Consider the following 24,193-nt stretch of genomic DNA (forward strand, 5'->3'; position numbering starts at 1 on the left):
TCTTGCGATGCAGATTCAGACACAATGATTCTCAGGCCTTGCAGTCTTAGATTATTAAAGTTGAACAACAATGTCCAAGCTTTTCAAAGCAACAAGACCAATGCCTTATTTCGGGAAACATGTTCAAATTAGCTGAGCTAATGAAATTAAACGACCACGAAGGGACTCGAACCCTCAATCTTCTGATTCGAAGTCAGACGCCTTATCCATTAGGCCACGCAGTCTATGTGATACATCCCTATTTGACATCATAGAGACTTTGCTATGCAACAATAGACATCAAATTGTGAACCTGTCCGAATGAGGAAAGCTAGTGATTTTAACAAGTAAGAAGTAACTCTTTCCTTCAATCTTGCGATGAAGATTCAGACACAATGATTCTCAGGCCTTGCAGTCTTAGATTATTAAAGTTGAACAACAATGTCCAAGCTTTTCAAAGCAACAAGACCAATGCCTTATTTCGGGAAACATGTTCAAATTAGCTGAGCTAATGAAATTAAACGACCACGAAGGGACTCGAACCCTCAATCTTCTGATTCGAAGTCAGACGCCTTATCCATTAGGCCACGCAGTCTATATGATACATCCCTATTTGACATCATAGAGACTTTGCTATGCAACAATAGACATCAAATTGTGAACCTGTCCGAATGAGGAAAGCTAGTGATTTTAACAAGTAAGAAGTAACTCTTTCCTTCAATCTTGCGATGCAGATTCAGACACAATGATTCTCAGGCCTTGCAGTCTTAGATTATTAAAGTTGAACAACAATGTCCAAGCTTTTCAAAGCAACAAGACCAATGCCTTATTTCGTGAAACTGCAAACATGTTCAAATTAGCTGAGCTAATGAAATTAAACGACCACGAAGGGACTCGAACCCTCAATCTTCTGATTCGAAGTCAGACGCCTTATCCATTAGGCCACGCAGTCTATGTGATACATCCCTATTTGACATCATAGAGACTTTGCTATGCAACAATAGACATCAAATTGTGAACCTGTCCGAATGAGGAAAGCTAGTGATTTTAACAAGTAAGAAGTAACTCTTTCCTTCAATCTTGCGATGCAGATTCAGACACAATGATTCTCAGGCCTTGCAGTCTTAGATTATTAAAGTTGAACAACAATGTCCAAGCTTTTCAAAGCAACAAGACCAATGCCTTATTTCGGGAAATTGCAAACATGTTCAAATTAGCTGAGCTAATGAAATTAAACGACCACGAAGGGACTCGAACCCTCAATCTTCTGATTCGAAGTCAGACGCCTTATCCATTAGGCCACGCAGTCTATGTGATACATCCCTATTTGACATCATAGAGACTTTGCTATGCAACAATAGACATCAAATTGTGAACCTGTCCGAATGAGGAAAGCTAGTGATTTTAACAAGTAAGAAGTAACTCTTTCCTTCAATCTTGCGATGCAGATTCAGACACAATGATTCTCAGGCCTTGCAGTCTTAGATTATTAAAGTTGAACAACAATGTCCAAGCTTTTCAAAGCAACAAGACCAATGCCTTATTTCGGAAACTGCAAACATGTTCAAATTAGCTGAGCTAATGAAATTAAACGACCACGAAAGGACTCGAACCCTCAATCTTCTGATTCGAAGTCAGACGCCTTATCCATTAGGCCACGCAGTCTATATGATACATCCCTATTTGACATCATAGAGACTTTGCTATGCAACAATAGACATCAAATTGTGAACCTGTCCGAATGAGGAAAGCTAGTGATTTTAACAAGTAAGAAGTAACTCTTTTCCTTCAATCTTGCGATGCAGATTCAGACACAATGATTCTCAGGCCTTGCAGTCTTAGATTATTAAAGTTGAACAACAATGTCCAAGCTTTTCAAAGCAACAAGACCAATGCCTTATTTCGGGAAATTGCAAACATGTTCAAATTAGCTGAGCTAATGAAATTAAACGACCACGAAGGGACTCGAACCCTCAATCTTCTGATTCGAAGTCAGACGCCTTATCCATTAGGCCACGCAGTCTATGTGATACATCCCTATTTGACATCATAGAGACTTTGCTATGCAACAATAGACATCAAATTGTGAACCTGTCCGAATGAGGAAAGCTAGTGATTTTAACAAGTAAGAAGTAACTCTTTCCTTCAATCTTGCGATGCAGATTCAGACACAATGATTCTCAGGCCTTGCAGTCTTAGATTATTAAAGTTGAACAACAATGTCCAAGCTTTTCAAAGCAACAAGACCAATGCCTTATTTCGGGAAATTGCAAACATGTTCAAATTAGCTGAGCTAATGAAATTAAACGACCACGAAGGGACTCGAACCCTCAATCTTCTGATTCGAAGTCAGACGCCTTATCCATTAGGCCACGCAGTCTATGTGATACATCCCTATTTGACATCATAGAGACTTTGCTATGCAACAATAGACATCAAATTGTGAACCTGTCCGAATGAGGAAAGCTAGTGATTTTAACAAGTAAGAAGTAACTCTTTCCTTCAATCTTGCGATGCAGATTCAGACACAATGATTCTCAGGCCTTGCAGTCTTAGATTATTAAAGTTGAACAACAATGTCCAAGCTTTTCAAAGCAACAAGACCAATGCCTTATTTCGGGAAATTGCAAACATGTTCAAATTAGCTGAGCTAATGAAATTAAACGACCACGAAGGGACTCGAACCCTCAATCTTCTGATTCGAAGTCAGACGCCTTATCCATTAGGCCACGCAGTCTATGTGATACATCCCTATTTGACATCATAGAGACTTTGCTATGCAACAATAGACATCAAATTGTGAACCTGTCCGAATGAGGAAAGCTAGTGATTTTAACAAGTAAGAAGTAACTCTTTCCTTCAATCTTGCGATGCAGATTCAGACACAATGATTCTCAGGCCTTGCAGTCTTAGATTATTAAAGTTGAACAACAATGTCCAAGCTTTTCAAAGCAACAAGACCAATGCCTTATTTCGGGAAATTGCAAACATGTTCAAATTAGCTGAGCTAATGAAATTAAACGACCACGAAGGGACTCGAACCCTCAATCTTCTGATTCGAAGTCAGACGCCTTATCCATTAGGCCACGCAGTCTATGTGATACATCCTATTTGACATCATAGAGACTTTGCTATGCAACAATAGACATCAAATTGTGAACCTGTCCGAATGAGGAAAGCTAGTGATTTTAACAAGTAAGAAGTAACTCTTTCCTTCAATCTTGCGATGCAGATTCAGACACAATGATTCTCAGGCCTTGCAGTCTTAGATTATTAAAGTTGAACAACAATGTCCAAGCTTTTCAAAGCAACAAGACCAATGCCTTATTTCGGGAAACATGTTCAAATTAGCTGAGCTAATGAAATTAAACGACCACGAAGGGACTCGAACCCTCAATCTTCTGATTCGAAGTCAGACGCCTTATCCATTAGGCCACGCAGTCTATGTGATACATCCCTATTTGACATCATAGAGACTTTGCTATGCAACAATAGACATCAAATTGTGAACCTGTCCGAATGAGGAAAGCTAGTGATTTTAACAAGTAAGAAGTAACTCTTTCCTTCAATCTTGCGATGCAGATTCAGACACAATGATTCTCAGGCCTTGCAGTCTTAGATTATTAAAGTTGAACAACAATGTCCAAGCTTTTCAAAGCAACAAGATCAATGCCTTATTTCGGGAAATTGCAAACATGTTCAAATTAGCTGAGCTAATGAAATTAAACGACCACGAAGGGACTCGAACCCTCAATCTTCTGATTCAAGTCAGACGCCTTATCCATTAGGCCACGCAGTCTATGTGATACATCCCTATTTGACATCATAGAGACTTTGCTATGCAACAATAGACATCAAATTGTGAACCTGTCCGAATGAGGAAAGCTAGTGATTTTAACAAGTAAGAAGTAACTCTTTCCTTCAATCTTGCGATGCAGATTCAGACACAATGATTCTCAGGCCTTGCAGTCTTAGATTATTAAAGTTGAACAACAATGTCCAAGCTTTTCAAAGCAACAAGACCAATGCCTTATTTCGGAAATTGCAAACATGTTCAAATTAGCTGAGCTAATGAAATTAAACGACCACGAAGGGACTCGAACCCTCAATCTGATTCGAAGTCAGACGCCTTATCCATTAGGCCACGCAGTCTATGTGATACATCCCTATTTGACATCATAGAGACTTTGCTATGCAACAATAGACATCAAATTGTGAACCTGTCCGAATGAGGAAAGCTAGTGATTTTAACAAGTAAGAAGTAACTCTTTCCTTCAATCTTGCGATGCAGATTCAGACACAATGATTCTCAGGCCTTGCAGTCTTAGATTATTAAAGTTGAACAACAATGTCCAAGCTTTTCAAAGCAACAAGACCAATGCCTTATTTCGGGAAATTGCAAACATGTTCAAATTAGCTGAGCTAATGAAATTAAACGACCACGAAGGGGCCACGCAGTCTATATGATACATCCCTATTTGACATCATAGAGACTTTGCTATGCAACAATAGACATCAAATTGTGAACCTGTCCGAATGAGGAAAGCTAGTGATTTTAACAAGTAAGAAGTAACTCTTTCCTTCAATCTTGCGATGCAGATTCAGACACAATGATTCTCAGGCCTTGCAGTCTTAGATTATTAAAGTTGAACAACAATGTCCAAGCTTTTCAAAGCAACAAGACCAATGCCTTATTTCGGGAAATTGCAAACATGTTCAAATTAGCTGAGCTAATGAAATTAAACGACCACGAAGGGACTCGAACCCTCAATCTTCTGATTCGAAGTCAGACGCCTTATCCATTAGGCCACACAGTCTATGTGATACATCCCTATTTGACATCATAGAGACTTTGCTATGCAACAATAGACATCAAATTGTGAACCTGTCCGAATGAGGAAAGCTAGTGATTTTAACAAGTAAGAAGTAACTCTTTCCTTCAATCTTGCGATGCAGATTCAGACACAATGATTCTCAGGCCTTGCAGTCTTAGATTATTAAAGTTGAACAACAATGTCCAAGCTTTTCAAAGCAACAAGACCAATGCCTTATTTCGGAAACAAACATGTTCAAATTAGCTGAGCTAATGAAATTAAACGACCACGAAGGGACTCGAACCCTCAATCTTCTGATTCAAAGTCAGACGCCTTATCCATTAGGCCACGCAGTCTATGTGATACATCCCTATTTGACATCATAGAGACTTTGCTATGCAACAATAGACATCAAATTGTGAACCTGTCCGAATGAGGAAAGCTAGTGATTTTAACAAGTAAGAAGTAACTCTTTCCTTCAATCTTGCGATGCAGATTCAGACACAATGATTCTCAGGCCTTGCAGTCTTAGATTATTAAAGTTGAACAACAATGTCCAAGCTTTTCAAAGCAACAAGACCAATGCCTTATTTCGGGAAACATGTTCAAATTAGCTGAGCTAATGAAATTAAACGACCACGAAGGGACTCGAACCCTCAATCTTCTGATTCAAAGTCAGACGCCGTATCCATTAGGCCACGCAGTCTATATGATACATCCCTATTTGACATCATAGAGACTTTGCTATGCAACAATAGACATCAAATTGTGAACCTGTCCGAATGAGGAAAGCTAGTGATTTTAACAAGTAAGAAGTAACGCTTTCCTTCAATCTTGCGATGCAGATTCAGACAGAATGATTCTCAGGCCTTGCAGTCTTAGATTATTAAAGTTGAACAACAATGTCTAAGCTTTTCAAAGCAACAAGATCAATGCCTTATTTCGGGAAATTGCAAACATGTTCAAATTAGCTGAGCTAATGAAATTAAACGACCATGAAGGGACTCGAACCCTCAATCTTCTGATTCGAAGTCAGACGCCTTATCCATTAGGCCACGCAGTCTATGTGATACATCCCTATTTGACATCATAGAGACTTTGCTATGCAACAATAGACATCAAATTGTGAACCTGTCCGAATGAGGAAAGCTAGTGATTTTTAACAAGTAAGAAGTAACTCTTTCCTTCAATCTTGCGATGCAGATTCAGACACAATGATTCTCAGGCCTTGCAGTCTTAGATTATTAAAGTTGAACAACAATGTCCAAGCTTTTCAAAGCAACAAGACCAATGCCTTATTTCGGGAAACATGTTCAAATTAGCTGAGCTAATGAAATTAAACGACCACGAAGGGACTCGAACCCTCAATCTTCTGATTCGAAGTCAGACGCCTTATCCATTAGGCCACGCAGTCTATGTGATACATCCCTATTTGACATCATAGAGACTTTGCTATGCAACAATAGACATCAAATTGTGAACCTGTCCGAATGAGGAAAGCTAGTGATTTTAACAAGTAAGAAGTAACTCTTTCCTTCAATCTTGCGATGCAGATTCAGACACAATGATTCTCAGGCCTTGCAGTCTTAGATTATTAAAGTTGAACAACAATGTCCAAGCTTTTCAAAGCAACAAGACCAATGCCTTATTTCGTGAAACTGCAAACATGTTCAAATTAGCTGAGCTAATGAAATTAAACGACCACGAAGGGACTCGAACCCTCAATCTTCTGATTCAAAGTCAGACGCCTTATCCATTAGGCCACGCAGTCTATATGATACATCCCTATTTGACATCATAGAGACTTTGCTATGCAACAATAGACATCAAATTGTGAACCTGTCCGAATGAGGAAAGCTAGTGATTTTAACAAGTAAGAAGTAACTCTTTCCTTCAATCTTGCGATGCAGATTCAGACACAATGATTCTCAGGCCTTGCAGTCTTAGATTATTAAAGTTGAACAACAATGTCCAAGCTTTTCAAAGCAACAAGACCAATGCCTTATTTCGGGAAATTGCAAACATGTTCAAATTAGCTGAGCTAATGAAATTAAACGACCACGAAGGGACTCGAACCCTCAATCTTCTGATTCGAAGTCAGACGCCTTATCCATTAGGCCACGCAGTCTATGTGATACATCCCTATTTGACATCATAGAGACTTTGCTATGCAACAATAGACATCAAATTGTGAACCTGTCCGAATGAGGAAAGCTAGTGATTTTAACAAGTAAGAAGTAACTCTTTCCTTCAATCTTGCGATGCAGATTCAGACACAATGATTCTCAGGCCTTGCAGTCTTAGATTATTAAAGTTGAACAACAATGTCCAAGCTTTTCAAAGCAACAAGACCAATGCCTTATTTCGGAAATTGCAAACATGTTCAAATTAGCTGAGCTAATGAAATTAAACGACCACGAAGGGACTCGAACCCTCAATCTTCTGATTCGAAGTCAGACGCCTTATCCATTAGGCCACGCAGTCTATATGATACATCCCTATTTGACATCATAGAGACTTTGCTATGCAACAATAGACATCAAATTGTGAACCTGTCCGAATGAGGAAAGCTAGTGATTTTAACAAGTAAGAAGTAACGCTTTCCTTCAATCTTGCGATGCAGATTCAGACACAATGATTCTCAGGCCTTGCAGTCTTAGATTATTAAAGTTGAACAACAATGTCCAAGCTTTTCAAAGCAACAAGACCAATGCCTTATTTCGTGAAACTGCAAACATGTTCAAATTAGATGAGCTAATGAAATTAAACGACCACGAAGGGACTCGAACCCTCAATCTTCTGATTCGAAGTCAGACGCCTTATCCATTAGGCCACGCAGTCTATATGATACATCCCTATTTGACATCATAGAGACTTTGCTATGCAACAATAGACATCAAATTGTGAACCTGTCCGAATGAGGAAAGCTAGTGATTTTAACAAGTAAGAAGTAACTCTTTCCTTCAATCTTGCGATGCAGATTCAGACACAATGATTCTCAGGCCTTGCAGTCTTAGATTATTAAAGTTGAACAACAATGTCCAAGCTTTTCAAAGCAACAAGACCAATGCCTTATTTCGGGAAATTGCAAACATGTTCAAATTAGCTGAGCTAATGAAATTAAACGACCACGAAGGGACTCGAACCCTCAATCTTCTGATTCGAAGTCAGACGCCTTATCCATTAGGCCACGCAGTCTATGTGATACATCCCTATTTGACATCATAGAGACTTTGCTATGCAACAATAGACATCAAATTGTGAACCTGTCCGAATGAGGAAAGCTAGTGATTTTAACAAGTAAGAAGTAACTCTTTCCTTCAATCTTGCGATGCAGATTCAGACACAATGATTCTCAGGCCTTGCAGTCTTAGATTATTAAAGTTGAACAACAATGTCCAAGCTTTTCAAAGCAACAAGACCAATGCCTTATTTCGGGAAACATGTTCAAATTAGCTGAGCTAATGAAATTAAACGACCACGAAGGGACTCGAACCCTCAATCTTCTGATTCGAAGTCAGACGCCTTATCCATTAGGCCACGCAGTCTATATGATACATCCCTATTTGACATCATAGAGACTTTGCTATGCAACAATAGACATCAAATTGTGAACCTGTCCGAATGAGGAAAGCTAGTGATTTTAACAAGTAAGAAGTAACGCTTTCCTTCAATCTTGCGATGCAGATTCAGACACAATGATTCTCAGGCCTTGCAGTCTTAGATTATTAAAGTTGAACAACAATGTCCAAGCTTTTCAAAGCAACAAGACCAATGCCTTATTTCGTGAAATTGCAAACATGTTCAAATTAGCTGAGCTAATGAAATTAAACGACCACGAAGGGACTCGAACCCTCAATCTTCTGATTCGAAGTCAGACGCCTTATCCATTAGGCCACGCAGTCTATGTGATACATCCCTATTTGACATCATAGAGACTTTGCTATGCAACAATAGACATCAAATTGTGAACCTGTCCGAATGAGGAAAGCTAGTGATTTTAACAGGTAAGAAGTAACGCTTTCCTTCAATCTTGCGATGAAGATTCAGACACAATGATTCTCAGGCCTTGCCGTCTTAGATTATTAAAGTTGAACAACAATGTCCAAGCAACAAGACCAATGCCTTATTTCGGGAAACATGTTCAAATTAGCTGAGCTAATGAAGTTAAACGAACACGAAGGGACTCGAACCCTCAATCTTCTGATTCGAAGTCAGACGCCTTATCCATTAGGCCACGCAGTCTATGTGATACATCCCTATTTGACACATCCCTATTTGACATCATAGAGACTTTGCTATGGAACAATAGACATCAAATTGTGAACCTGTCCGAATGAGGAAAGCTAGTGATTTTAACAAGTAAGAAGTAACTCTTTCCTTCAATCTTGCGATGAAGATTCAGACACAATGATTCTCAGGCCTTGCAGTCTTAGATTATTAAAGTTGAACAACAATGTCCAAGCTTTTCAAAGCAACAAGACCAATGCCTTATTTCGGGAAACATGTTCAAATTAGCTGAGCTAATGAAATTAAACGACCACGAAGGGACTCGAACCCTCAATCTTCTGATTCGAAGTCAGACGCCTTATCCATTAGGCCACGCAGTCTATGTGATACATCCCTATTTGACATCATAGAGACTTTGCTATGCAACAATAGACATCAAATTGTGAACCTGTCCGAATGAGGAAAGCTAGTGATTTTAACAAGTAAGAAGTAACTCTTTCCTTCAATCTTGCGATGCAGATTCAGACACAATGATTCTCAGGCCTTGCAGTCTTAGATTATTAAAGTTGAACAACAATGTCCAAGCTTTTCAAAGCAACAAGACCAATGCCTTATTTCGGGAAATTGCAAACATGTTCAAATTAGCTGAGCTAATGAAATTAAACGACCACGAAGGGACTCGAACCCTCAATCTTCTGATTCGAAGTCAGACGCCTTATCCATTAGGCCACGCAGTCTATATGATACATCCCTATTTGACATCATAGAGACTTTGCTATGCAACAATAGACATCAAATTGTGAACCTGTCCGAATGAGGAAAGCTAGTGATTTTAACAAGTAAGAAGTAACTCTTTCCTTCAATCTTGCGATGCAGATTCAGACACAATGATTCTCAGGCCTTGCAGTCTTAGATTATTAAAGTTGAACAACAATGTCCAAGCTTTTCAAAGCAACAAGACCAATGCCTTATTTCGGGAAATTGCAAACATGTTCAAATTAGCTGAGCTAATGAAATTAAACGACCACGAAGGGACTCGAACCCTCAATCTTCTGATTCGAAGTCAGACGCCTTATCCATTAGGCCACGCAGTCTATGTGATACATCCCTATTTGACATCATAGAGACTTTGCTATGCAACAATAGACATCAAATTGTGAACCTGTCCGAATGAGGAAAGCTAGTGATTTTAACAAGTAAGAAGTAACTCTTTCCTTCAATCTTGCGATGCAGATTCAGACAGAATGATTCTCAGGCCTTGCAGTCTTAGATTATTAAAGTTGAACAACAATGTCTAAGCTTTTCAAAGCAACAAGATCAATGCCTTATTTCGGGAAATTGCAAACATGTTCAAATTAGCTGAGCTAATGAAATTAAACGACCATGAAGGGACTCGAACCCTCAATCTTCTGATTCGAAGTCAGACGCCTTATCCATTAGGCCACACAGTCTATATGATACATCCCTATTTGACATCATAGAGACTTTGCTATGCAACAATAGACATCAAATTGTGAACCTGTCCGAATGAGGAAAGCTAGTGATTTTAACAAGTAAGAAGTAACTTTTCCTTCAATCTTGCGATGCAGATTCAGACACAATGATTCTCAGGCCTTGCAGTCTTAGATTATTAAAGTTGAACAACAATGTCCAAGCTTTTCAAAGCAACAAGACCAATGCCTTATTTCGGAAATTGCAAACATGTTCAAATTAGCTGAGCTAATGAAATTAAACGACCACGAAGGGACTCGAACCCTCAATCTTCTGATTCGAAGTCAGACGCCTTATCCATTAGGCCACGCAGTCTATATGATACATCCCTATTTGACATCATAGAGACTTTGCTATGCAACAATAGACATCAAATTGTGAACCTGTCCGAATGAGGAAAGCTAGTGATTTTAACAAGTAAGAAGTAACTTTTCCTTCAATCTTGCGATGCAGATTCAGACACAATGATTCTCAGGCCTTGCAGTCTTAGATTATTAAAGTTGAACAACAATGTCCAAGCTTTTCAAAGCAACAAGACCAATGCCTTATTTCGGGAAATTGCAAACATGTTCAAATTAGCTGAGCTAATGAAATTAAACGACCACGAAGGGACTCGAACCCTCAATCTTCTGATTCGAAGTCAGACGCCTTATCCATTAGGCCACGCAGTCTATGTGATACATCCCTATTTGACATCATAGAGACTTTGCTATGCAACAATAGACATCAAATTGTGAACCTGTCCGAATGAGGAAAGCTAGTGATTTTAACAAGTAAGAAGTAACTCTTTCCTTCAATCTTGCGATGCAGATTCAGACACAATGATTCTCAGGCCTTGCAGTCTTAGATTATTAAAGTTGAACAACAATGTCCAAGCTTTTCAAAGCAACAAGACCAATGCCTTATTTCGGGAAATTGCAAACATGTTCAAATTAGCTGAGCTAATGAAATTAAACGACCACGAAGGGACTCGAACCCTCAATCTTCTGATTCGAAGTCAGACGCCTTATCCATTAGGCCACGCAGTCTATGTGATACATCCCTATTTGACATCATAGAGACTTTGCTATGCAACAATAGACATCAAATTGTGAACCTGTCCGAATGAGGAAAGCTAGTGATTTTAACAAGTAAGAAGTAACTCTTTCCTTCAATCTTGCGATGCAGATTCAGACACAATGATTCTCAGGCCTTGCAGTCTTAGATTATTAAAGTTGAACAACAATGTCCAAGCTTTTCAAAGCAACAAGACCAATGCCTTATTTCGGGAAATTGCAAACATGTTCAAATTAGCTGAGCTAATGAAATTAAACGACCACGAAGGGACTCGAACCCTCAATCTTCTGATTCGAAGTCAGACGCCTTATCCATTAGGCCACGCAGTCTATGTGATACATCCCTATTTGACATCATAGAGACTTTGCTATGCAACAATAGACATCAAATTGTGAACCTGTCCGAATGAGGAAAGCTAGTGATTTTAACAAGTAAGAAGTAACTCTTTCCTTCAATCTTGCGATGCAGATTCAGACACAATGATTCTCAGGCCTTGCAGTCTTAGATTATTAAAGTTGAACAACAATGTCCAAGCTTTTCAAAGCAACAAGACCAATGCCTTATTTCGGGAAACAAACATGTTCAAATTAGCTGAGCTAATGAAATTAAACGACCACGAAGGGACTCGAACCCTCAATCTTCTGATTCGAAGTCAGACGCCTTATCCATTAGGCCACGCAGTCTATGTGATACATCCCTATTTGACATCATAGAGACTTTGCTATGCAACAATAGACATCAAATTGTGAACCTGTCCGAATGAGGAAAGCTAGTGATTTTAACAAGTAAGAAGTAACTCTTTCCTTCAATCTTGCGATGCAGATTCAGACACAATGATTCTCAGGCCTTGCAGTCTTAGATTATTAAAGTTGAACAACAATGTCCAAGCTTTTCAAAGCAACAAGACCAATGCCTTATTTCGGCAACATGTTCAAATTAGCTGAGCTAATGAAATTAAACGACCACGAAGGGACTCGAACCCTCAATCTTCTGATTCGAAGTCAGACGCCTTATCCATTAGGCCACGCAGTCTATGTGATACATCCCTATTTGACATCATAGAGACTTTGCTATGCAACAATAGACATCAAATTGTGAACCTGTCCGAATGAGGAAAGCTAGTGATTTTAACAAGTAAGAAGTAACTCTTTCCTTCAATCTTGCGATGCAGATTCAGACACAATGATTCTCAGGCCTTGCAGTCTTAGATTATTAAAGTTGAACAACAATGTCCAAGCTTTTCAAAGCAACAAGACCAATGCCTTATTTCGGAAATTGCAAACATGTTCAAATTAGCTGAGCTAATGAAATTAAACGACCACGAAGGGACTCGAACCCTCAATCTTCTGATTCGAAGTCAGACGCCTTATCCATTAGGCCACGCAGTCTATATGATACATCCCTATTTGACATCATAGAGACTTTGCTATGCAACAATAGACATCAAATTGTGAACCTGTCCGAATGAGGAAAGCTAGTGATTTTAACAAGTAAGAAGTAACTCTTTCCTTCAATCTTGCGATGCAGATTCAGACACAATGATTCTCAGGCCTTGCAGTCTTAGATTATTAAAGTTGAACAACAATGTCCAAGCTTTTCAAAGCAACAAGACCAATGCCTTATTTCGGGAAATTGCAAACATGTTCAAATTAGCTGAGCTAATGAAATTAAACGACCACGAAGGGACTCGAACCCTCAATCTTCTGATTCGAAGTCAGACGCCTTATCCATTAGGCCACGCAGTCTATATGATACATCCCTATTTGACATCATAGAGACTTTGCTATGCAACAATAGACATCAAATTGTGAACCTGTCCGAATGAGGAAAGCTAGTGATTTTAACAAGTAAGAAGTAACTCTTTCCTTCAATCTTGCGATGCAGATTCAGACACAATGATTCTCAGGCCTTGCAGTCTTAGATTATTAAAGTTGAACAACAATGTCCAAGCTTTTCAAAGCAACAAGACCAATGCCTTATTTCGGGAAATTGCAAACATGTTCAAATTAGCTGAGCTAATGAAATTAAACGACCACGAAGGGACTCGAACCCTCAATCTTCTGATTCGAAGTCAGACGCCTTATCCATTAGGCCACGCAGTCTATATGATACATCCCTATTTGACATCATAGAGACTTTGCTATGCAACAATAGACATCAAATTGTGAACCTGTCCGAATGAGGAAAGCTAGTGATTTTAACAAGTAAGAAGTAACTCTTTCCTTCAATCTTGCGATGCAGATTCAGACACAATGATTCTCAGGCCTTGCAGTCTTAGATTATTAAAGTTGAACAACAATGTCCAAGCTTTTCAAAGCAACAAGACCAATGCCTTATTTCGGGAAATTGCAAACATGTTCAAATTAGCTGAGCTAATGAAATTAAACGACCACGAAGGGACTCGAACCCTCAATCTTCTGATTCGAAGTCAGACGCCTTATCCATTAGGCCACGCAGTCTATGTGATACATCCCTATTTGACATCATAGAGACTTTGCTATGCAACAATAGACATCAAATTGTGAACCTGTCCGAATGAGGAAAGCTAGTGATTTTAAACAAGTAAGAAGTAACTCTTTTCCTTCAATCTTGCGATGCAGATTCAGACACAATGATTCTCAGGCCTTGCAGTCTTAGATTATTAAAGTTGAACAACAATGTCCAAGCTTTTCAAAGCAACAAGACCAATGCCTTATTTCGGAAATTGCAAACATGTTCAAATTAGCTGAGCTAATGAAATTAAACGACCACGAAGGGACTCGAACCCTCAATCTTCTGATTCAAGTCAGACGCCTTATCCATCCATTAGGCACGCAGTCTATGTGATACATCCCTATTTGACATCATAGAGACTTTGCTATGCAACAATAGACATCAAATTGTGAACCTGTCCGAATGAGGAAAGCTAGTGATTTTAACAAGTAAGAAGTAACTCTTTCCTTCAATCTTGCGATGCAGATTCAGACACAATGATTCTCAGGCCTTGCAGTCTTAGATTATTAAAGTTGAACAACAATGTCCAAGCTTTTCAAAGCAACAAGACCAATGCCTTATTTCGGGAAATTGCAAACATGTTCAAATTAGCTGAGCTAATGAAATTAAACGACCACGAAGGGACTCGAACCCATTAGGCCACGCAGTCTATATGATACATCCCTATTTGACATCATAGAGACTTTGCTATGCAACAATAGACATCAAATTGTGAACCTGTCCGAATGAGGAAAGCTAGTGATTTTAACAAGTAAGAAGTAACGCTTTCCTTCAATCTTGCGATGCAGATTCAGACACAATGATTCTCAGGCCTTGCAGTCTTAGATTATTAAAGTTGAACAACAATGTCCAAGCTTTTCAAAGCAACAAGACCAATGCCTTATTTCGGGAAATTGCAAACATGTTCAAATTAGCTGAGCTAATGAAATTAAACGACCACGAAGGGACTCGAACCCTCAATCTTCTGATTCGAAGTCAGACGCCTTATCCATTAGGCCACGCAGTCTATGTGATACATCCCTATTTGACATCATAGAGACTTTGCTATGCAACAATAGACATCAAATTGTGAACCTGTCCGAATGAGGAAAGCTAGTGATTTTAACAAGTAAGAAGTAACTCTTTCCTTCAATCTTGCGATGCAGATTCAGACACAATGATTCTCAGGCCTTGCAGTCTTAGATTATTAAAGTTGAACAACAATGTCCAAGCTTTTCAAAGCAACAAGACCAATGCCTTATTTCGGGAAATTGCAAACATGTTCAAATTAGCTGAGCTAATGAAATTAAACGACCACGAAGGGACTCGAACCCTCAATCTTCTGATTCGAAGTCAGACGCCTTATCCATTAGGCCACGCAGTCGTTATGATACATCCCTATTTGACATCATAGAGACTTTGCTATGCAACAATAGACATCAAATTGTGAACCTGTCCGAATGAGGAAAGCTAGTGATTTTAACAAGTAAGAAGTAACTCTTTCCTTCAATCTTGCGATGCAGATTCAGACACAATGATTCTCAGGCCTTGCAGTCTTAGATTATTAAAGTTGAACAACAATGTCCAAGCTTTTCAAAGCAACAAGACCAATGCCTTATTTCGGGAAATTGCAAACATGTTCAAATTAGCTGAGCTAATGAAATTAAACGACCACGAAGGGACTCGAACCCTCAATCTTCTGATTCAGAAGTCAGGCCTTGCAGTCTTAGATTATTAAAGTTGAACCAATGTCCAAGCTTTTCCATTATCCATTAGGCCACAAATTAGCAGTCTATGTGATACATCCCTATTTGACATCATAGAGACTTTGCTATGCAACAATAGACATCAAATTGTGAACCTGTCCGAATGAGGAAAGCTAGTGATTTTAACAAGTAAGAAGTAACTCTTTCCTTCAATCTTGCGATGCAGATTCAGACACAATGATTCTCAGGCCTTGCAGTCTTAGATTATTAAAGTTGAACAACAATGTCCAAGCTTTTCAAAGCAACAAGACCAATGCCTTATTTCGGAAATTGCAAACATGTTCAAATTAGCTGAGCTAATGAAATTAAACGACCACGAAGGGACTCGAACCCTCAATCTTCTGATTCGAAGTCAGACGCCTTATCCATTAGGCCACGCAGTCTATGTGATACATCCCTATTTGACATCATAGAGACTTTGCTATGCAACAATAGACATCAAATTGTGAACCTGTCCGAATGAGGAAAGCTAGTGATTTTAACAAGTAAGAAGTAACTCTTTCCTTCAATCTTGCGATGCAGATTCAGACACAATGATTCTCAGGCCTTGCAGTCTTAGATTATTAAAGTTGAACAACAATGTCCAAGCTTTTCAAAGCAACAAGACCAATGCCTTATTTCGGGAAATTGCAAACATGTTCAAATTAGCTGAGCTAATGAAATTAAACGACCACGAAGGGACTCGAACCCTCAATCTTCTGATTCGAAGTCAGACGCCTTATCCATTAGGCCACGCAGTCGTTATGATACATCCCTATTTGACATCATAGAGACTTTGCTATGCAACAATAGACATCAAATTGTGAACCTGTCCGAATGAGGAAAGCTAGTGATTTTAACAAGTAAGAAGTAACGCTTTCCTTCAATCTTGCGATGCAGATTCAGACACAATGATTCTCAGGCCTTGCAGTCTTAGATTATTAAAGTTGAACAACAATGTCCAAGCTTTTCAAAGCAACAAGACCAATGCCTTATTTCGGGGAAATTGCAAACATGTTCAAATTAGCTGAGCTAATGAAATTAAACGACCACGAAGGGACTCGAACCCTCAATCTTCTGATTCGAAGTCAGACGCCTTATCCATTAGGCCACGCAGTCTATGTGATACATCCCTATTTGACATCATAGAGACTTTGCTATGCAACAATAGACATCAAATTGTGAACCTGTCCGAATGAGGAAAGCTAGTGATTTTAACAAGTAAGAAGTAACTCTTTCCTTCAATCTTGCGATGCAGATTCAGACACAATGATTCTCAGGCCTTGCAGTCTTAGATTATTAAAGTTGAACAACAATGTCCAAGCTTTTCAAAGCAACAAGACCAATGCCTTATTTCGGGAAATTGCAAACATGTTCAAATTAGCTGAGCTAATGAAATTAAACGACCACGAAGGGACTCGAACCCTCAATCTTCTGATTCAAGTCAGACGCCTTATCCATTAGGCCACGCAGTCTTGTGATACATCCCTATTTGACATCATAGAGACTTTGCTATGCAACAATAGACATCAAATTGTGAACCTGTCCGAATGAGGAAAGCTAGTGATTTTAACAAGTAAGAAGTAACTCTTTCCTTCAATCTTGCGATGCAGATTCAGACACAATGATTCTCAGGCCTTGCAGTCTTAGATTATTAAAGTTGAACAACAATGTCCAAGCTTTTCAAAGCAACAAGACCAATGCCTTATTTCGTGAAACTGCAAACATGTTCAAATTAGATGAGCTAATGAAATTAAACGACCACGAAGGGACTCGAACCCTCAATCTTCTGATTCGAAGTCAGACGCCTTATCCATTAGGCCACGCAGTCTATATGATACATCCCTATTTGACATCATAGAGACTTTGCTATGCAACAATAGACATCAAATTGTGAACCTGTCCGAATGAGGAAAGCTAGTGATTTTAACAAGTAAGAAGTAACTCTTTCCTTCAATCTTGCGATGCAGATTCAGACACAATGATTCTCAGGCCTTGCAGTCTTAGATTATTAAAGTTGAACAACAATGTCCAAGCTTTTCAAAGCAACAAGACCAATGCCTTATTTCGGGAAATTGCAAACATGTTCAAATTAGCTGAGCTAATGAAATTAAACGACCACGAAGGGACTCGAACCCTCAATCTTCTGATTCGAAGTCAGACGCCTTATCCATTAGGCCACGCAGTCTATGTGATACATCCCTATTTGACATCATAGAGACTTTGCTATGCAACAATAGACATCAAATTGTGAACCTGTCCGAATGAGGAAAGCTAGTGATTTTAACAAGTAAGAAGTAACTCTTTCCTTCAATCTTGCGATGCAGATTCAGACACAATGATTCTCAGGCCTTGCAGTCTTAGATTATTAAAGTTGAACAACAATGTCCAAGCTTTTCAAAGCAACAAGACCAATGCCTTATTTCGGGAAATTGCAAACATGTTCAAATTAGCTGAGCTAATGAAATTAAACGACCACGAAGGGACTCGAACCCTCAATCTTCTGATGAAGTCAGACGCCTTATCCATTAGGCCACGCAGTCTATGTGATACATCCCTATTTGACATCATAGAGACTTTGCTATGCAACAATAGACATCAAATTGTGAACCTGTCCGAATGAGGAAAGCTAGTGATTTTAACAAGTAAGAAGTAACTCTTTCCTTCAATCTTGCGATGCAGATTCAGACACAATGATTCTCAGGCCTTGCAGTCTTAGATTATTAAAGTTGAACAACAATGTCCAAGCTTTTCAAAGCAACAAGACCAATGCCTTATTTCGGGAAATTGCAAACATGTTCAAATTAGCTGAGCTAATGAAATTAAACGACCACGAAGGGACTCGAACCCTCAATCTTCTGATTCGAAGTCAGACGCCTTATCCATTAGGCCACGCAGTCTATGTGATACATCCCTATTTGACATCATAGAGACTTTGCTATGCAACAATAGACATCAAATTGTGAACCTGTCCGAATGAGGAAAGCTAGTGATTTTAACAAGTAAGAAGTAACTCTTTCCTTCAATCTTGCGATGCAGATTCAGACACAATGATTCTCAGGCCTTGCAGTCTTAGATTATTAAAGTTGAACAACAATGTCCAAGCTTTTCAAAGCAACAAGACCAATGCCTTATTTCGGAAATTGCAAACATGTTCAAATTAGCTGAGCTAATGAAATTAAACGACCACGAAGGGACTCGAACCCTCAATCTTCTGATTCGAAGTCAGACGCCTTATCCATTAGGCCACGCAGTCTATGTGATACATCCCTATTTGACATCATAGAGACTTTGCTATGCAACAATAGACATCAAATTGTGAACCTGTCCGAATGAGGAAAGCTAGTGATTTTAACAAGTAAGAAGTAACTCTTTCCTTCAATCTTGCGATGCAGATTCAGACACAATGATTCTCAGGCCTTGCAGTCTTAGATTATTAAAGTTGAACAACAATGTCCAAGCTTTTCAAAGCAACAAGACCAATGCCTTATTTCGGGAAATTGCAAACATGTTCAAATTAGCTGAGCTAATGAAATTAAACGACCACGAAGGGACTCGAACCCTCAATCTTCTGATTCGAAGTCAGACGCCTTATCCATTAGGCCACGCAGTCTATATGATACATCCCTATTTGACATCATAGAGACTTTGCTATGCAACAATAGACATCAAATTGTGAACCTGTCCGAATGAGGAAAGCTAGTGATTTTAACAAGTAAGAAGTAACTCTTTCCTTCAATCTTGCGATGCAGATTCAGACACAATGATTCTCAGGCCTTGCAGTCTTAGATTATTAAAGTTGAACAACAATGTCCAAGCTTTTCAAAGCAACAAGACCAATGCCTTATTTCGGGAAATTGCAAACATGTTCAAATTAGCTGAGCTAATGAAATTAAACGACCACGAAGGGACTCGAACCCTCAATCTTCTGATTCGAAGTCAGACGCCTTATCCATTAGGCCACACAGTCTATGTGATACATCCCTATTTGACATCATAGAGACTTTGCTATGCAACAATAGACATCAAATTGTGAACCTGTCCGAATGAGGAAAGCTAGTGATTTTAACAAGTAAGAAGTAACTCTTTCCTTCAATCTTGCGATGCAGATTCAGACACAATGATTCTCAGGCCTTGCAGTCTTAGATTATTAAAGTTGAACAACAATGTCTAAGCTTTTCAAAGCAACAAGATCAATGCCTTATTTCGGGAAATTGCAAACATGTTCAAATTAGCTGAGCTAATGAAATTAAACGACCACGAAGGGACTCGAACCCATTAGGCCACGCAGTCTATATGATACATCCCTATTTGACATCATAGAGACTTTGCTATGCAACAATAGACATCAAATTGTGAACCTGTCCGAATGAGGAAAGCTAGTGATTTTAACAAGTAAGAAGTAACTCTTTCCTTCAATCTTGCGATGCAGATTCAGACACAATGATTCTCAGGCCTTGCAGTCTTAGATTATTAAAGTTGAACAACAATGTCCAAGCTTTTCAAAGCAACAAGACCAATGCCTTATTTCGGGAAATTGCAAACATGTTCAAATTAGCTGAGCTAATGAAATTAAACGACCACGAAGGGACTCGAACCCTCAATCTTCTGATTCGAAGTCAGACGCCTTATCCATTAGGCCACGCAGTCTATATGATACATCCCTATTTGACATCATAGAGACTTTGCTATGCAACAATAGACATCAAATTGTGAACCTGTCCGAATGAGGAAAGCTAGTGATTTTAACAAGTAAGAAGTAACTCTTTCCTTCAATCTTGCGATGCAGATTCAGACACAATGATTCTCAGGCCTTGCAGTCTTAGATTATTAAAGTTGAACAACAATGTCCAAGCTTTTCAAAGCAACAAGACCAATGCCTTATTTCGGGAAATTGCAAACATGTTCAAATTAGCTGAGCTAATGAAATTAAACGACCACGAAGGGACTCGAACCCTCAATCTTCTGATTCGAAGTCAGACGCCTTATCCATTAGGCCACGCAGTCTATGTGATACATCCCTATTTGACATCATAGAGACTTTGCTATGCAACAATAGACATCAAATTGTGAACCTGTCCGAATGAGGAAAGCTAGTGATTTTAACAAGTAAGAAGTAACTCTTTCCTTCAATCTTGCGATGCAGATTCAGACACAATGATTCTCAGGCCTTGCAGTCTTAGATTATTAAAGTTGAACAACAATGTCCAAGCTTTTCAAAGCAACAAGACCAATGCCTTATTTCGGGAAATTGCAAACATGTTCAAATTAGCTGAGCTAATGAAATTAAACGACCACGAAGGGACTCGAACCCTCAATCTTCTGATTCGAAGTCAGACGCCTTATCCATTAGGCCACGCAGTCTATGTGATACATCCCTATTTGACATCATAGAGACTTTGCTATGCAACAATAGACATCAAATTGTGAACCTGTCCGAATGAGGAAAGCTAGTGATTTTAACAAGTAAGAAGTAACTCTTTCCTTCAATCTTGCGATGCAGATTCAGACACAATGATTCTCAGGCCTTGCAGTCTTAGATTATTAAAGTTGAACAACAATGTCCAAGCTTTTCAAAGCAACAAGACCAATGCCTTATTTCGGGAAATTGCAAACATGTTCAAATTAGCTGAGCTAATGAAATTAAACGACCACGAAGGGACTCGAACCCTCAATCTTCTGATTCAAAGTCAGACGCCTTATCCATTAGGCCACGCAGTCTATGTGATACATCCCTATTTGACATCATCATAGAGACTTTGCTATGCAACAATAGACATCAAATTGTGAACCTGTCCGAATGAGGAAAGCTAGTGATTTTAACAAGTAAGAAGTAACTCTTTCCTTCAATCTTGCGATGCAGATTCAGACACAATGATTCTCAGGCCTTGCAGTCTTAGATTATTAAAGTTGAACAACAATGTCCAAGCTTTTCAAAGCAACAAGACCAATGCCTTATTTCGGGAAATTGCAAACATGTTCAAATTAGCTGAGCTAATGAAATTAAACGACCATGAAGGGACTCGAACCCTCAATCTTCTGATTCGAAGTCAGACGCCTTATCCATTAGGGCACACAGTCGTTATGATACATCCCTATTTGACATCATAGAGACTTTGCTATGCAACAATAGACATCAAATTGTGAACCTGTCCGAATGAGGAAAGCTAGTGATTTTAACAAGTAAGAAGTAACGCTTTCCTTCAATCTTGCGATGCAGATTCAGACAGAATGATTCTCAGGCCTTGCAGTCTTAGATTATTAAAGTTGAACAACAATGTCTAAGCTTTTCAAAGCAACAAGATCAATGCCTTATTTCGGGAAATTGCAAACATGTTCAAATTAGCTGAGCTAATGAAATTAAACGACCACGAAGGGACTCGAACCCATTAGGCCACGCAGTCTATATGATACATCCCTATTTGACATCATAGAGACTTTGCTATGCAACAATAGACATCAAATTGTGAACCTGTCCGAATGAGGAAAGCTAGTGATTTTAACAAGTAAGAAGTAACGCTTTCCTTCAATCTTGCGATGCAGATTCAGACACAATGATTCTCAGGCCTTGCAGTCTTAGATTATTAAAGTTGAACAACAATGTCCAAGCTTTTCAAAGCAACAAGACCAATGCCTTATTTCGGGAAATTGCAAACATGTTCAAATTAGCTGAGCTAATGAAATTAAACGACCACGAAGGGACTCGAACCCTCAATCTTCTGATTCGAAGTCAGACGCCTTATCCATTAGGCCACGCAGTCTATGTGATACATCCCTATTTGACATCATAGAGACTTTGCTATGCAACAATAGACATCAAATTGTGAACCTGTCCGAATGAGGAAAGCTAGTGATTTTAACAAGTAAGAAGTAACTCTTTCCTTCAATCTTGCGATGCAGATTCAGACACAATGATTCTCAGGCCTTGCAGTCTTAGATTATTAAAGTTGAACAACAATGTCCAAGCTTTTCAAAGCAACAAGACCAATGCCTTATTTCGGGAAATTGCAAACATGTTCAAATTAGCTGAGCTAATGAAATTAAACGACCACGAAGGGACTCGAACCCTCAATCTTCTGATTCGAAGTCAGACGCCTTATCCATTAGGCCACGCAGTCTATGTGATACATCCCTATTTGACATCATAGAGACTTTGCTATGCAACAATAGACATCAAATTGTGAACCTGTCCGAATGAGGAAAGCTAGTGATTTTAACAGGTAAGAAGTAACGCTTTCCTTCAATCTTGCGATGCAGATTCAGACACAATGATTCTCAGGCCTTGCCGTCTTAGATTATTAAAGTTGAACAACAATGTCCAAGCTTTTCAAAGCAACAAGACCAATGCCTTATTTCGTGAAACTGCAAACATGTTCAAATTAGATGAGCTAATGAAATTAAACGACCACGAAGGGACTCGAACCCTCAATCTTCTGATTCGAAGTCAGACGCCTTATCCATTAGGCCACGCAGTCTATATGATACATCCCTATTTGACATCATAGAGACTTTGCTATGCAACAATAGACATCAAATTGTGAACCTGTCCGAATGAGGAAAGCTAGTGATTTTAACAAGTAAGAAGTAACTCTTTCCTTCAATCTTGCGATGCAGATTCAGACACAATGATTCTCAGGCCTTGCAGTCTTAGATTATTAAAGTTGAACAACAATGTCCAAGCTTTTCAAAGCAACAAGACCAATGCCTTATTTCGGGAAATTGCAAACATGTTCAAATTAGCTGAGCTAATGAAATTAAACGACCACGAAGGGACTCGAACCCTCAATCTTCTGATTCGAAGTCAGACGCCTTATCCATTAGGCCACGCAGTCTATGTGATACATCCCTATTTGACATCATAGAGACTTTGCTATGCAACAATAGACATCAAATTGTGAACCTGTCCGAATGAGGAAAGCTAGTGATTTTAACAAGTAAGAAGTAACTCTTTCCTTCAATCTTGCGATGCAGATTCAGACACAATGATTCTCAGGCCTTGCAGTCTTAGATTATTAAAGTTGAACAACAATGTCCAAGCTTTTCAAAGCAACAAGACCAATGCCTTATTTCGGGAAATTGCAAACATGTTCAAATTAGCTGAGCTAATGAAATTAAACGACCACGAAGGGACTCGAACCCTCAATCTTCTGATTCGAAGTCAGACGCCTTATCCATTAGGCCACGCAGTCTATGTGATACATCCCTATTTGACATCATAGAGACTTTGCTATGCAACAATAGACATCAAATTGTGAACCTGTCCGAATGAGGAAAGCTAGTGATTTTAACAAGTAAGAAGTAACTCTTTCCTTCAATCTTGCGATGCAGATTCAGACACAATGATTCTCAGGCCTTGCAGTCTTAGATTATTAAAGTTGAACAACAATGTCCAAGCTTTTCAAAGCA

At 39.0% G+C, this 24,193-nt stretch overlaps 53 non-coding genes across 53 annotated transcripts; all 53 read right to left on the reverse strand.

Annotated features, from left to right (window-relative positions):
- Positions 1–151: 151 nt before the first annotated feature.
- On the reverse strand, positions 152–224 carry trnar-ucg (transfer RNA arginine (anticodon UCG)). Its single transcript has one exon. It is a non-coding gene; the product is annotated as a tRNA-Arg (tRNA).
- Positions 225–501: 277 nt separating this feature from the next.
- Positions 502–574, reverse strand: trnar-ucg (transfer RNA arginine (anticodon UCG)). The gene has a single exon. It is a non-coding gene; the product is annotated as a tRNA-Arg (tRNA).
- A 284-nt stretch (positions 575–858) lies between these two features.
- On the reverse strand, positions 859–931 carry trnar-ucg (transfer RNA arginine (anticodon UCG)). The gene has a single exon. It is a non-coding gene; the product is annotated as a tRNA-Arg (tRNA).
- A 284-nt stretch (positions 932–1,215) lies between these two features.
- On the reverse strand, positions 1,216–1,288 carry trnar-ucg (transfer RNA arginine (anticodon UCG)). The gene has a single exon. It is a non-coding gene; the product is annotated as a tRNA-Arg (tRNA).
- A 641-nt stretch (positions 1,289–1,929) lies between these two features.
- trnar-ucg (transfer RNA arginine (anticodon UCG)) lies at positions 1,930–2,002 on the reverse strand. Its single transcript has one exon. It is a non-coding gene; the product is annotated as a tRNA-Arg (tRNA).
- A 284-nt stretch (positions 2,003–2,286) lies between these two features.
- trnar-ucg (transfer RNA arginine (anticodon UCG)) lies at positions 2,287–2,359 on the reverse strand. The gene has a single exon. It is a non-coding gene; the product is annotated as a tRNA-Arg (tRNA).
- Positions 2,360–2,643: 284 nt separating this feature from the next.
- Positions 2,644–2,716, reverse strand: trnar-ucg (transfer RNA arginine (anticodon UCG)). Its single transcript has one exon. It is a non-coding gene; the product is annotated as a tRNA-Arg (tRNA).
- Positions 2,717–3,000: 284 nt separating this feature from the next.
- On the reverse strand, positions 3,001–3,073 carry trnar-ucg (transfer RNA arginine (anticodon UCG)). Its single transcript has one exon. It is a non-coding gene; the product is annotated as a tRNA-Arg (tRNA).
- Positions 3,074–3,349: 276 nt separating this feature from the next.
- trnar-ucg (transfer RNA arginine (anticodon UCG)) lies at positions 3,350–3,422 on the reverse strand. The gene has a single exon. It is a non-coding gene; the product is annotated as a tRNA-Arg (tRNA).
- Positions 3,423–4,723: 1,301 nt separating this feature from the next.
- Positions 4,724–4,796, reverse strand: trnar-ucg (transfer RNA arginine (anticodon UCG)). The gene has a single exon. It is a non-coding gene; the product is annotated as a tRNA-Arg (tRNA).
- A 280-nt stretch (positions 4,797–5,076) lies between these two features.
- trnaq-uug (transfer RNA glutamine (anticodon UUG)) lies at positions 5,077–5,149 on the reverse strand. Its single transcript has one exon. It is a non-coding gene; the product is annotated as a tRNA-Gln (tRNA).
- A 277-nt stretch (positions 5,150–5,426) lies between these two features.
- Positions 5,427–5,499, reverse strand: trnaq-uug (transfer RNA glutamine (anticodon UUG)). Its single transcript has one exon. It is a non-coding gene; the product is annotated as a tRNA-Gln (tRNA).
- A 635-nt stretch (positions 5,500–6,134) lies between these two features.
- Positions 6,135–6,207, reverse strand: trnar-ucg (transfer RNA arginine (anticodon UCG)). Its single transcript has one exon. It is a non-coding gene; the product is annotated as a tRNA-Arg (tRNA).
- Positions 6,208–6,491: 284 nt separating this feature from the next.
- trnaq-uug (transfer RNA glutamine (anticodon UUG)) lies at positions 6,492–6,564 on the reverse strand. Its single transcript has one exon. It is a non-coding gene; the product is annotated as a tRNA-Gln (tRNA).
- A 284-nt stretch (positions 6,565–6,848) lies between these two features.
- trnar-ucg (transfer RNA arginine (anticodon UCG)) lies at positions 6,849–6,921 on the reverse strand. Its single transcript has one exon. It is a non-coding gene; the product is annotated as a tRNA-Arg (tRNA).
- A 283-nt stretch (positions 6,922–7,204) lies between these two features.
- On the reverse strand, positions 7,205–7,277 carry trnar-ucg (transfer RNA arginine (anticodon UCG)). The gene has a single exon. It is a non-coding gene; the product is annotated as a tRNA-Arg (tRNA).
- A 284-nt stretch (positions 7,278–7,561) lies between these two features.
- Positions 7,562–7,634, reverse strand: trnar-ucg (transfer RNA arginine (anticodon UCG)). Its single transcript has one exon. It is a non-coding gene; the product is annotated as a tRNA-Arg (tRNA).
- A 284-nt stretch (positions 7,635–7,918) lies between these two features.
- trnar-ucg (transfer RNA arginine (anticodon UCG)) lies at positions 7,919–7,991 on the reverse strand. Its single transcript has one exon. It is a non-coding gene; the product is annotated as a tRNA-Arg (tRNA).
- A 277-nt stretch (positions 7,992–8,268) lies between these two features.
- On the reverse strand, positions 8,269–8,341 carry trnar-ucg (transfer RNA arginine (anticodon UCG)). Its single transcript has one exon. It is a non-coding gene; the product is annotated as a tRNA-Arg (tRNA).
- A 284-nt stretch (positions 8,342–8,625) lies between these two features.
- trnar-ucg (transfer RNA arginine (anticodon UCG)) lies at positions 8,626–8,698 on the reverse strand. The gene has a single exon. It is a non-coding gene; the product is annotated as a tRNA-Arg (tRNA).
- A 632-nt stretch (positions 8,699–9,330) lies between these two features.
- On the reverse strand, positions 9,331–9,403 carry trnar-ucg (transfer RNA arginine (anticodon UCG)). Its single transcript has one exon. It is a non-coding gene; the product is annotated as a tRNA-Arg (tRNA).
- A 284-nt stretch (positions 9,404–9,687) lies between these two features.
- On the reverse strand, positions 9,688–9,760 carry trnar-ucg (transfer RNA arginine (anticodon UCG)). Its single transcript has one exon. It is a non-coding gene; the product is annotated as a tRNA-Arg (tRNA).
- A 284-nt stretch (positions 9,761–10,044) lies between these two features.
- Positions 10,045–10,117, reverse strand: trnar-ucg (transfer RNA arginine (anticodon UCG)). Its single transcript has one exon. It is a non-coding gene; the product is annotated as a tRNA-Arg (tRNA).
- Positions 10,118–10,401: 284 nt separating this feature from the next.
- Positions 10,402–10,474, reverse strand: trnar-ucg (transfer RNA arginine (anticodon UCG)). The gene has a single exon. It is a non-coding gene; the product is annotated as a tRNA-Arg (tRNA).
- Positions 10,475–10,756: 282 nt separating this feature from the next.
- trnar-ucg (transfer RNA arginine (anticodon UCG)) lies at positions 10,757–10,829 on the reverse strand. The gene has a single exon. It is a non-coding gene; the product is annotated as a tRNA-Arg (tRNA).
- Positions 10,830–11,112: 283 nt separating this feature from the next.
- On the reverse strand, positions 11,113–11,185 carry trnar-ucg (transfer RNA arginine (anticodon UCG)). The gene has a single exon. It is a non-coding gene; the product is annotated as a tRNA-Arg (tRNA).
- Positions 11,186–11,469: 284 nt separating this feature from the next.
- trnar-ucg (transfer RNA arginine (anticodon UCG)) lies at positions 11,470–11,542 on the reverse strand. The gene has a single exon. It is a non-coding gene; the product is annotated as a tRNA-Arg (tRNA).
- Positions 11,543–11,826: 284 nt separating this feature from the next.
- On the reverse strand, positions 11,827–11,899 carry trnar-ucg (transfer RNA arginine (anticodon UCG)). The gene has a single exon. It is a non-coding gene; the product is annotated as a tRNA-Arg (tRNA).
- A 281-nt stretch (positions 11,900–12,180) lies between these two features.
- trnar-ucg (transfer RNA arginine (anticodon UCG)) lies at positions 12,181–12,253 on the reverse strand. The gene has a single exon. It is a non-coding gene; the product is annotated as a tRNA-Arg (tRNA).
- Positions 12,254–12,529: 276 nt separating this feature from the next.
- trnar-ucg (transfer RNA arginine (anticodon UCG)) lies at positions 12,530–12,602 on the reverse strand. The gene has a single exon. It is a non-coding gene; the product is annotated as a tRNA-Arg (tRNA).
- A 283-nt stretch (positions 12,603–12,885) lies between these two features.
- On the reverse strand, positions 12,886–12,958 carry trnar-ucg (transfer RNA arginine (anticodon UCG)). Its single transcript has one exon. It is a non-coding gene; the product is annotated as a tRNA-Arg (tRNA).
- Positions 12,959–13,242: 284 nt separating this feature from the next.
- trnar-ucg (transfer RNA arginine (anticodon UCG)) lies at positions 13,243–13,315 on the reverse strand. Its single transcript has one exon. It is a non-coding gene; the product is annotated as a tRNA-Arg (tRNA).
- A 284-nt stretch (positions 13,316–13,599) lies between these two features.
- trnar-ucg (transfer RNA arginine (anticodon UCG)) lies at positions 13,600–13,672 on the reverse strand. The gene has a single exon. It is a non-coding gene; the product is annotated as a tRNA-Arg (tRNA).
- A 284-nt stretch (positions 13,673–13,956) lies between these two features.
- On the reverse strand, positions 13,957–14,029 carry trnar-ucg (transfer RNA arginine (anticodon UCG)). Its single transcript has one exon. It is a non-coding gene; the product is annotated as a tRNA-Arg (tRNA).
- Positions 14,030–14,996: 967 nt separating this feature from the next.
- Positions 14,997–15,069, reverse strand: trnar-ucg (transfer RNA arginine (anticodon UCG)). The gene has a single exon. It is a non-coding gene; the product is annotated as a tRNA-Arg (tRNA).
- A 284-nt stretch (positions 15,070–15,353) lies between these two features.
- On the reverse strand, positions 15,354–15,426 carry trnar-ucg (transfer RNA arginine (anticodon UCG)). The gene has a single exon. It is a non-coding gene; the product is annotated as a tRNA-Arg (tRNA).
- Positions 15,427–16,118: 692 nt separating this feature from the next.
- Positions 16,119–16,191, reverse strand: trnar-ucg (transfer RNA arginine (anticodon UCG)). Its single transcript has one exon. It is a non-coding gene; the product is annotated as a tRNA-Arg (tRNA).
- Positions 16,192–16,475: 284 nt separating this feature from the next.
- On the reverse strand, positions 16,476–16,548 carry trnar-ucg (transfer RNA arginine (anticodon UCG)). The gene has a single exon. It is a non-coding gene; the product is annotated as a tRNA-Arg (tRNA).
- A 285-nt stretch (positions 16,549–16,833) lies between these two features.
- On the reverse strand, positions 16,834–16,906 carry trnar-ucg (transfer RNA arginine (anticodon UCG)). Its single transcript has one exon. It is a non-coding gene; the product is annotated as a tRNA-Arg (tRNA).
- A 639-nt stretch (positions 16,907–17,545) lies between these two features.
- Positions 17,546–17,618, reverse strand: trnar-ucg (transfer RNA arginine (anticodon UCG)). The gene has a single exon. It is a non-coding gene; the product is annotated as a tRNA-Arg (tRNA).
- Positions 17,619–17,902: 284 nt separating this feature from the next.
- trnar-ucg (transfer RNA arginine (anticodon UCG)) lies at positions 17,903–17,975 on the reverse strand. The gene has a single exon. It is a non-coding gene; the product is annotated as a tRNA-Arg (tRNA).
- A 639-nt stretch (positions 17,976–18,614) lies between these two features.
- trnar-ucg (transfer RNA arginine (anticodon UCG)) lies at positions 18,615–18,687 on the reverse strand. The gene has a single exon. It is a non-coding gene; the product is annotated as a tRNA-Arg (tRNA).
- A 283-nt stretch (positions 18,688–18,970) lies between these two features.
- On the reverse strand, positions 18,971–19,043 carry trnar-ucg (transfer RNA arginine (anticodon UCG)). Its single transcript has one exon. It is a non-coding gene; the product is annotated as a tRNA-Arg (tRNA).
- A 284-nt stretch (positions 19,044–19,327) lies between these two features.
- Positions 19,328–19,400, reverse strand: trnar-ucg (transfer RNA arginine (anticodon UCG)). The gene has a single exon. It is a non-coding gene; the product is annotated as a tRNA-Arg (tRNA).
- Positions 19,401–20,364: 964 nt separating this feature from the next.
- trnar-ucg (transfer RNA arginine (anticodon UCG)) lies at positions 20,365–20,437 on the reverse strand. Its single transcript has one exon. It is a non-coding gene; the product is annotated as a tRNA-Arg (tRNA).
- Positions 20,438–20,721: 284 nt separating this feature from the next.
- Positions 20,722–20,794, reverse strand: trnar-ucg (transfer RNA arginine (anticodon UCG)). The gene has a single exon. It is a non-coding gene; the product is annotated as a tRNA-Arg (tRNA).
- A 284-nt stretch (positions 20,795–21,078) lies between these two features.
- On the reverse strand, positions 21,079–21,151 carry trnar-ucg (transfer RNA arginine (anticodon UCG)). The gene has a single exon. It is a non-coding gene; the product is annotated as a tRNA-Arg (tRNA).
- A 284-nt stretch (positions 21,152–21,435) lies between these two features.
- On the reverse strand, positions 21,436–21,508 carry trnaq-uug (transfer RNA glutamine (anticodon UUG)). Its single transcript has one exon. It is a non-coding gene; the product is annotated as a tRNA-Gln (tRNA).
- Positions 21,509–22,475: 967 nt separating this feature from the next.
- trnar-ucg (transfer RNA arginine (anticodon UCG)) lies at positions 22,476–22,548 on the reverse strand. Its single transcript has one exon. It is a non-coding gene; the product is annotated as a tRNA-Arg (tRNA).
- Positions 22,549–22,832: 284 nt separating this feature from the next.
- Positions 22,833–22,905, reverse strand: trnar-ucg (transfer RNA arginine (anticodon UCG)). Its single transcript has one exon. It is a non-coding gene; the product is annotated as a tRNA-Arg (tRNA).
- Positions 22,906–23,189: 284 nt separating this feature from the next.
- trnar-ucg (transfer RNA arginine (anticodon UCG)) lies at positions 23,190–23,262 on the reverse strand. The gene has a single exon. It is a non-coding gene; the product is annotated as a tRNA-Arg (tRNA).
- A 284-nt stretch (positions 23,263–23,546) lies between these two features.
- On the reverse strand, positions 23,547–23,619 carry trnar-ucg (transfer RNA arginine (anticodon UCG)). The gene has a single exon. It is a non-coding gene; the product is annotated as a tRNA-Arg (tRNA).
- Positions 23,620–23,903: 284 nt separating this feature from the next.
- On the reverse strand, positions 23,904–23,976 carry trnar-ucg (transfer RNA arginine (anticodon UCG)). Its single transcript has one exon. It is a non-coding gene; the product is annotated as a tRNA-Arg (tRNA).
- Positions 23,977–24,193: the final 217 nt, after the last annotated feature.

This window comes from Oncorhynchus nerka, unplaced genomic scaffold, assembly GCF_034236695.1.
Source record: "Oncorhynchus nerka isolate Pitt River unplaced genomic scaffold, Oner_Uvic_2.0 unplaced_scaffold_894, whole genome shotgun sequence".
NCBI classification, from domain to species: Eukaryota; Metazoa; Chordata; class Actinopteri; order Salmoniformes; family Salmonidae; genus Oncorhynchus; species Oncorhynchus nerka.